At 63.5% G+C, this 8,025-nt stretch overlaps 2 non-coding genes across 2 annotated transcripts; both read left to right on the forward strand.

Annotated features, from left to right (window-relative positions):
• The first annotated feature begins 217 nt into the window (after positions 1-217).
• LOC142867168 (5S ribosomal RNA) lies at positions 218-336 on the forward strand. Its single transcript, XR_012916895.1, has one exon. It is a non-coding gene; the product is annotated as a 5S ribosomal RNA (ribosomal RNA).
• A 3,785-nt stretch (positions 337-4,121) lies between these two features.
• Positions 4,122-4,240, forward strand: LOC142867169 (5S ribosomal RNA). The gene has a single exon (XR_012916896.1). It is a non-coding gene; the product is annotated as a 5S ribosomal RNA (ribosomal RNA).
• The last annotated feature ends 3,785 nt before the right edge of the window (positions 4,241-8,025 follow it).

Below are 8,025 nucleotides of genomic sequence, written 5' to 3' on the forward strand. Positions count from 1 at the left end.
GTGAGTGTGTGTGTGTGTGTATAGAGAGACAGCCCCCCACCCCGCCCCGCCCCGCCCCGCCCCGCCCATCACCCCCGTCCCTGGGAGCCAGCGGGACCCGGCCGGCGAACTCAACCAGCCCGGCCCGGCCCGGCGCGGGGCCTGGGGCGGGAGGCGGCGGCGGGGAAGCCCAGAGAGGCTCGGCTTCTCGAGCGGGGCAGGGGCGCCCTCCGCCGCCGTCTAGGGCCACACCACCCTGAACGCCCCCGATCTCGTCTGGTCTCGGAAGCTAAGCAGGGTCGGGCCTGGTTAGTACTTGGATGGGAGACCGCCTGGGAATACCGGGTGCCACAGGCTGCTGCTTTTTTTTTTTTTTTTTCTTGCCTCTTGTTCTGTCCCCTTTCTGGGAGCGCGGCGGCGGCCCGGGGTGGGGGTCACCCCCACCCTCAGCGCCCGCGCGGTGCCTGGCGCCCCAGCCCGCACCGTGGGGCCTCCTCTTGTCCCAAGCCTCGACACCGCCGCCACGCGGCAGCATGCGTGGCATCTGGACCGTCAGGTCTCAGACCAAAGGTCTGCTCTGTGGGAACCGACACGCTGGAGGAAACCTTGAGAGTCTGAGAGGGGAGGGAGTTCCAGAAGAAGGCCAGGATGTCATTTTGAGGGAGTATGTGACCAGAACTCGTCCCGTTGATTTTGGGGTTCTATGGGCTACACGCAGGAAACTTTGGTGGTGGCACCTGATGTTGGGGGATCCGGAGTCACACCCAGACCTGCTCCACAGGCCTCCTTTTACTTTTCTCTTCGGATTCATTATTTTTAAAAAGTGTCTCTTACCTCTAGGATTGCATTTTCTTTTCTCTCTCTTTTCAAGCAGATGATGGGAGTACAAGTATTCAGGTGACATGTGTTGCCCGTGCCGCCCTCCCCCCTGTGTTCTTTTTTTTTTTTTTTTTTTGAGACAGAGTCTCGTTTTGCTGCCCAGGCTAGAGTGAGTGCCATGGCGTCAGCCTAGCTCACAGCAACCTCAATCTCCGGGCTCAAGCAATCCTGCTGCCTCAGCCTCCCGAGTAGTTGGGACTACAGGCATGCACCACCACGCCCGGCTGTGTTTTTCTATATATATTAGTTGGCCAATTAATTTCTTTCTATTTTTAGTAGAGACGGGGTCTCGCTCTTGCTCAGGCTGGTTTCGAACTCCTGACCTGGAGCAATCCGCCCGCCTCGGCCTCCCAGAGAGCTAGGATTACAGGCGTGAGCCACCGCGCCCGGCCCCCCCTGTGTTCTTATTCATATACCTCTCATGTTGTTCCAGCGTATTGTGGGGGTACCAATGTTAAGGTCGGGTGCCTTGCCCTCTCCAAGCCTCCCCCCTCGGGTCAGAGCTTCAAGTGCGCCCATCCCCCAGTCGGTGCGCACCCACCCCATGCCTAATGGATGTGTATGCCCCTCCCCTCCCCCCACCCGCCCGACACCCACCCGATGAAGGTGATTCCTCTCTGTCCACTTAGGCGTCCATCCGTTCGTACCAATTTGCTGGTGAGCGCGCTCACGTGGTGCTCGTGTGTCCATTCTTGGGATACTTGGTTTACTGGAACGGGTTCCAGCTCTGGCCAGGAGAACACGAGAGGCGCCCTCTCACCGCTGCTCCTCACAGCCGAATGGCACTCCGTGGTGTCCACGCGCCACATTTTATTGATGCACTCCTGGATGGATGGGCACTCGGGTCGCTTCCACGTCTTTGGGATTGTGAATTGTGCCCTAACTGTAACCCTAACCCTTACCCAGCCCGTCTCCTCTGCCCCTGCCTGACGCACTCCTCCCCGGCCAGGCCCGTCACTGTCCTGGGCCCCCGCCTGACCGGCTCCTCCCCGCCCGGCCGGTCACCGTCCTCTGCCCCTGCCTGACACGCTCCTTCCCGCCCGGCCTCTCACCGTCCTCGGCCCCTGCCTGACCGGCTCCTCCGTCGCCTGGGCCTTCCAAGGGCTTGGTGTGGATGCTGCTTCCAGGAAGCCCTCCAGAAACCCGGCAGCAGGGTGGCCGCAGCAGTCTCCAGCAGCCGTCCCTAAGTCGCGTGAGTGCGGGGGACGCGCCCCCGCTGTGCCGCGGGGGCCCAGCCTGGTGTCTTCCCTGAGGCCCTGCGGCTGCCGGCTGGGCTGCCGCTCCCCGCAAGGGGAGAGCCGCGGAGGTGGGGACCGCCTCCTGATGGGGACGTACACGCAGCTCTCCACGTCGGATTCCGGGGCTCTCTGTCCTGCCCGAAGGCCCAGCTGGCCTGCGGGTCCTTAGAGTGGCAAAAACCTCCGAAAACTGAGACTGAGGGTCCGGTGGGTGTCTGCACTTTTGTGCTGGGCACCCCAGGGAGGCCCGGGGGCTGGCTGGACAACGTGGTCTGCTGGGCGGTGGTGGGGGGGTTGGAGGAGCAACTGATGCCCTTTGCACTTTGGGTAGCAAGAGTCTGAGGTGTCTCTGAGCCCTGTGCCCTGTGGGGGCGGGGCGGGGGGGAGGAGGAGGAGGAGGAGGAGGAGGTGGGAAGGGCCGGGGCCTGCAGTCCTGTTCCCGGGGTGGCACGGCAAGTGGCTTCTTCCACAGGCTGCTTGGCCTGGGCTCCCTGCACCTGGGCCTTTGGAGGACCGGCCCTGTGCTTGCCAACACTTCCTGCAGGGACCCAGAGCTGGGAGGTGGCATCTCTCAGCCCTGGGTCGGGCAGAGCCCCAGCGGGCCATGCCCACAACCTCTCTCAGCACCGGTCCCCCAGAAGGCTCCTTTGGGACCAGGATTCTCTTGCGGTGACTCTTTAAGGTCTGGCCCCTGGATGGAGGGGCACCAGGAGTAGAGGAGCAGGAAGGGGAAGGGGGTGGCCATGCGAGGGGACACTTTGAGGCCAAGTCCCAGCTTCAGCCTGATCCTCCTGGGAACCCCGCTCTGAGACAAGGAGCCGGGCTTCGCATTCCCACAGCAGCCAGTCGTGGGCTGAGGACACCTGGGGCGTTGGGAACTCCCTGGCTTCTCCTGGGTTTAACGTCTAGAGCTGCTTGTGAATCGCGCCGCCACACACACCCGAGCGCAGGTGTCTTCCGCACAGACTGCGGGCCTCGCTCTTCTGAATGCCGCTAGCTCGCCACCCACCCACGGGTGAACCTGGTCAGGGTGCTTTCTCTCAGGGGCAGACTCTTTTCCGGGCGGGCTACCGGTGTCTCTGTTTGCTCGTTTCTTTCTTCCATTTCGGGAAAGTCTTCCTTGCTGGGTGTGGAAATCTCCTATGCCTTCCCTCGCCTATTCTGTCAGCTTTAAAATTCTCTTTCAGTTGCCACCCTCACAGATGGATTAGGAAACTCTTTCCGGTGCACTCATTAGTGAAATGACCTCCAGGAAGCTGGAATCCAATATCTAATGGCCGATTTTTAGCGAGTCCACACGCCAGGGTGGTCGGGGTCCAATGCAGCCCCGGCCAGGCCCAGGCCCCTTGGACTGGGCCACAGGAGGACACGGAGGAGGGTCCCGGCCCCCACGAAGCGGTGCCGGCAGTTCTCCACGGGCTTGGGCGTTTTCCAGAGGTAGGAGATGGAGGGGACTGATTTCTTCAGCGCCCCCCAAACCACGCCACCCCACCCCACCCATGGGACACATCCCCAGAGAGAGACGCCCCATACACTGGCTGTGCCCCAGCCCTGGCCCGGGGGAATAGGCGGCAGCCCACCCACAGGGCGAGGGGGGGGGCGCAGCTGAAAGGGGTTGTGGGGGAGGGCGGCCCCTGGCTGGGGTCAAAGGGCGAGCGTCCCGCGCCTGCGCAGTCAGCGGCAGCGACGCGCTGGGGGTGGGCAGCGGGTAGGTGAAGGAGGCCGGGCGAGGAGACGAGGGGGGCTGGGAGGGCTCCACCTTGGCGAGTCCAGCCGTGGAGGCGCATCTTGTGTGAGTGTGAGTGAGTGTGAGTGTGTGTGTGTGTGTATAGAGAGACAGCCCCCCACCCCGCCCCGCCCCGCCCCGCCCCGCCCATCACCCCCGTCCCTGGGAGCCAGCGGGACCCGGCCGGCGAACTCAACCAGCCCGGCCCGGCCCGGCGCGGGGCCTGGGGCGGGAGGCGGCGGCGGGGAAGCCCAGAGAGGCTCGGCTTCTCGAGCGGGGCAGGGGCGCCCTCCGCCGCCGTCTAGGGCCACACCACCCTGAACGCCCCCGATCTCGTCTGGTCTCGGAAGCTAAGCAGGGTCGGGCCTGGTTAGTACTTGGATGGGAGACCGCCTGGGAATACCGGGTGCCACAGGCTGCTGCTTTTTTTTTTTTTTTTCTTGCCTCTTGTTCTGTCCCCTTTCTGGGAGCGCGGCGGCGGCCCGGGGTGGGGGTCACCCCCACCCTCAGCGCCCGCGCGGTGCCTGGCGCCCCAGCCCGCACCGTGGGGCCTCCTCTTGTCCCAAGCCTCGACACCGCCGCCACGCGGCAGCATGCGTGGCATCTGGACCGTCAGGTCTCAGACCAAAGGTCTGCTCTGTGGGAACCGACACGCTGGAGGAAACCTTGAGAGTCTGAGAGGGGAGGGAGTTCCAGAAGAAGGCCAGGATGTCATTTTGAGGGAGTATGTGACCAGAACTCGTCCCGTTGATTTTGGGGTTCTATGGGCTACACGCAGGAAACTTTGGTGGTGGCACCTGATGTTGGGGGATCCGGAGTCACACCCAGACCTGCTCCACAGGCCTCCTTTTACTTTTCTCTTCGGATTCATTATTTTTAAAAAGTGTCTCTTACCTCTAGGATTGCATTTTCTTTTCTCTCTCTTTTCAAGCAGATGATGGGAGTACAAGTATTCAGGTGACATGTGTTGCCCGTGCCGCCCTCCCCCCTGTGTTCTTTTTTTTTTTTTTTTTTTGAGACAGAGTCTCGTTTTGCTGCCCAGGCTAGAGTGAGTGCCATGGCGTCAGCCTAGCTCACAGCAACCTCAATCTCCGGGCTCAAGCAATCCTGCTGCCTCAGCCTCCCGAGTAGTTGGGACTACAGGCATGCACCACCACGCCCGGCTGTGTTTTTCTATATATATTAGTTGGCCAATTAATTTCTTTCTATTTTTAGTAGAGACGGGGTCTCGCTCTTGCTCAGGCTGGTTTCGAACTCCTGACCTGGAGCAATCCGCCCGCCTCGGCCTCCCAGAGAGCTAGGATTACAGGCGTGAGCCACCGCGCCCGGCCCCCCCTGTGTTCTTATTCATATACCTCTCATGTTGTTCCAGCGTATTGTGGGGGTACCAATGTTAAGGTCGGGTGCCTTGCCCTCTCCAAGCCTCCCCCCTCGGGTCAGAGCTTCAAGTGCGCCCATCCCCCAGTCGGTGCGCACCCACCCCATGCCTAATGGATGTGTATGCCCCTCCCCTCCCCCCACCCGCCCGACACCCACCCGATGAAGGTGATTCCTCTCTGTCCACTTAGGCGTCCATCCGTTCGTACCAATTTGCTGGTGAGCGCGCTCACGTGGTGCTCGTGTGTCCATTCTTGGGATACTTGGTTTACTGGAACGGGTTCCAGCTCTGGCCAGGAGAACACGAGAGGCGCCCTCTCACCGCTGCTCCTCACAGCCGAATGGCACTCCGTGGTGTCCACGCGCCACATTTTATTGATGCACTCCTGGATGGATGGGCACTCGGGTCGCTTCCACGTCTTTGGGATTGTGAATTGTGCCCTAACTGTAACCCTAACCCTTACCCAGCCCGTCTCCTCTGCCCCTGCCTGACGCACTCCTCCCCGGCCAGGCCCGTCACTGTCCTGGGCCCCCGCCTGACCGGCTCCTCCCCGCCCGGCCGGTCACCGTCCTCTGCCCCTGCCTGACACGCTCCTTCCCGCCCGGCCTCTCACCGTCCTCGGCCCCTGCCTGACCGGCTCCTCCGTCGCCTGGGCCTTCCAAGGGCTTGGTGTGGATGCTGCTTCCAGGAAGCCCTCCAGAAACCCGGCAGCAGGGTGGCCGCAGCAGTCTCCAGCAGCCGTCCCTAAGTCGCGTGAGTGCGGGGGACGCGCCCCCGCTGTGCCGCGGGGGCCCAGCCTGGTGTCTTCCCTGAGGCCCTGCGGCTGCCGGCTGGGCTGCCGCTCCCCGCAAGGGGAGAGCCGCGGAGGTGGGGACCGCCTCCTGATGGGGACGTACACGCAGCTCTCCACGTCGGATTCCGGGGCTCTCTGTCCTGCCCGAAGGCCCAGCTGGCCTGCGGGTCCTTAGAGTGGCAAAAACCTCCGAAAACTGAGACTGAGGGTCCGGTGGGTGTCTGCACTTTTGTGCTGGGCACCCCAGGGAGGCCCGGGGGCTGGCTGGACAACGTGGTCTGCTGGGCGGTGGTGGGGGGGTTGGAGGAGCAACTGATGCCCTTTGCACTTTGGGTAGCAAGAGTCTGAGGTGTCTCTGAGCCCTGTGCCCTGTGGGGGCGGGGCGGGGGGGAGGAGGAGGAGGAGGAGGAGGAGGTGGGAAGGGCCGGGGCCTGCAGTCCTGTTCCCGGGGTGGCACGGCAAGTGGCTTCTTCCACAGGCTGCTTGGCCTGGGCTCCCTGCACCTGGGCCTTTGGAGGACCGGCCCTGTGCTTGCCAACACTTCCTGCAGGGACCCAGAGCTGGGAGGTGGCATCTCTCAGCCCTGGGTCGGGCAGAGCCCCAGCGGGCCATGCCCACAACCTCTCTCAGCACCGGTCCCCCAGAAGGCTCCTTTGGGACCAGGATTCTCTTGCGGTGACTCTTTAAGGTCTGGCCCCTGGATGGAGGGGCACCAGGAGTAGAGGAGCAGGAAGGGGAAGGGGGTGGCCATGCGAGGGGACACTTTGAGGCCAAGTCCCAGCTTCAGCCTGATCCTCCTGGGAACCCCGCTCTGAGACAAGGAGCCGGGCTTCGCATTCCCACAGCAGCCAGTCGTGGGCTGAGGACACCTGGGGCGTTGGGAACTCCCTGGCTTCTCCTGGGTTTAACGTCTAGAGCTGCTTGTGAATCGCGCCGCCACACACACCCGAGCGCAGGTGTCTTCCGCACAGACTGCGGGCCTCGCTCTTCTGAATGCCGCTAGCTCGCCACCCACCCACGGGTGAACCTGGTCAGGGTGCTTTCTCTCAGGGGCAGACTCTTTTCCGGGCGGGCTACCGGTGTCTCTGTTTGCTCGTTTCTTTCTTCCATTTCGGGAAAGTCTTCCTTGCTGGGTGTGGAAATCTCCTATGCCTTCCCTCGCCTATTCTGTCAGCTTTAAAATTCTCTTTCAGTTGCCACCCTCACAGATGGATTAGGAAACTCTTTCCGGTGCACTCATTAGTGAAATGACCTCCAGGAAGCTGGAATCCAATATCTAATGGCCGATTTTTAGCGAGTCCACACGCCAGGGTGGTCGGGGTCCAATGCAGCCCCGGCCAGGCCCAGGCCCCTTGGACTGGGCCACAGGAGGACACGGAGGAGGGTCCCGGCCCCCACGAAGCGGTGCCGGCAGTTCTCCACGGGCTTGGGCGTTTTCCAGAGGTAGGAGATGGAGGGGACTGATTTCTTCAGCGCCCCCCAAACCACGCCACCCCACCCCACCCATGGGACACATCCCCAGAGAGAGACGCCCCATACACTGGCTGTGCCCCAGCCCTGGCCCGGGGGAATAGGCGGCAGCCCACCCACAGGGCGAGGGGGGGGGCGCAGCTGAAAGGGGTTGTGGGGGAGGGCGGCCCCTGGCTGGGGTCAAAGGGCGAGCGTCCCGCGCCTGCGCAGTCAGCGGCAGCGACGCGCTGGGGGTGGGCAGCGGGTAGGTGAAGGAGGCCGGGCGAGGAGACGAGGGGGGCTGGGAGGGCTCCACCTTGGCGAGTCCAGCCGTGGAGGCGCATCTTGTGTGAGTGTGAGTGAGTGTGAGTGTGTGTGTGTGTGTATAGAGAGACAGCCCCCCCACCCCGCCCCGCCCCGCCCCGCCCCGCCCATCACCCCCGTCCCTGGGAGCCAGCGGGACCCGGCCGGCGAACTCAACCAGCCCGGCCGGGCCCGGCGCGGGGCCTGGGGCGGGAGGCGGCGGCGGGGAAGCCCAGAGAGGCTCGGCTTCTCGAGCGGGGCAGGGGCGCCCTCCGCCGCC

The sequence above is a fragment of the Microcebus murinus genome, unplaced genomic scaffold, assembly GCF_040939455.1.
Source record: "Microcebus murinus isolate Inina unplaced genomic scaffold, M.murinus_Inina_mat1.0 scaf013_hap2_Mmur4.0, whole genome shotgun sequence".
In the NCBI taxonomy this organism is placed as follows: Eukaryota; Metazoa; Chordata; class Mammalia; order Primates; family Cheirogaleidae; genus Microcebus; species Microcebus murinus.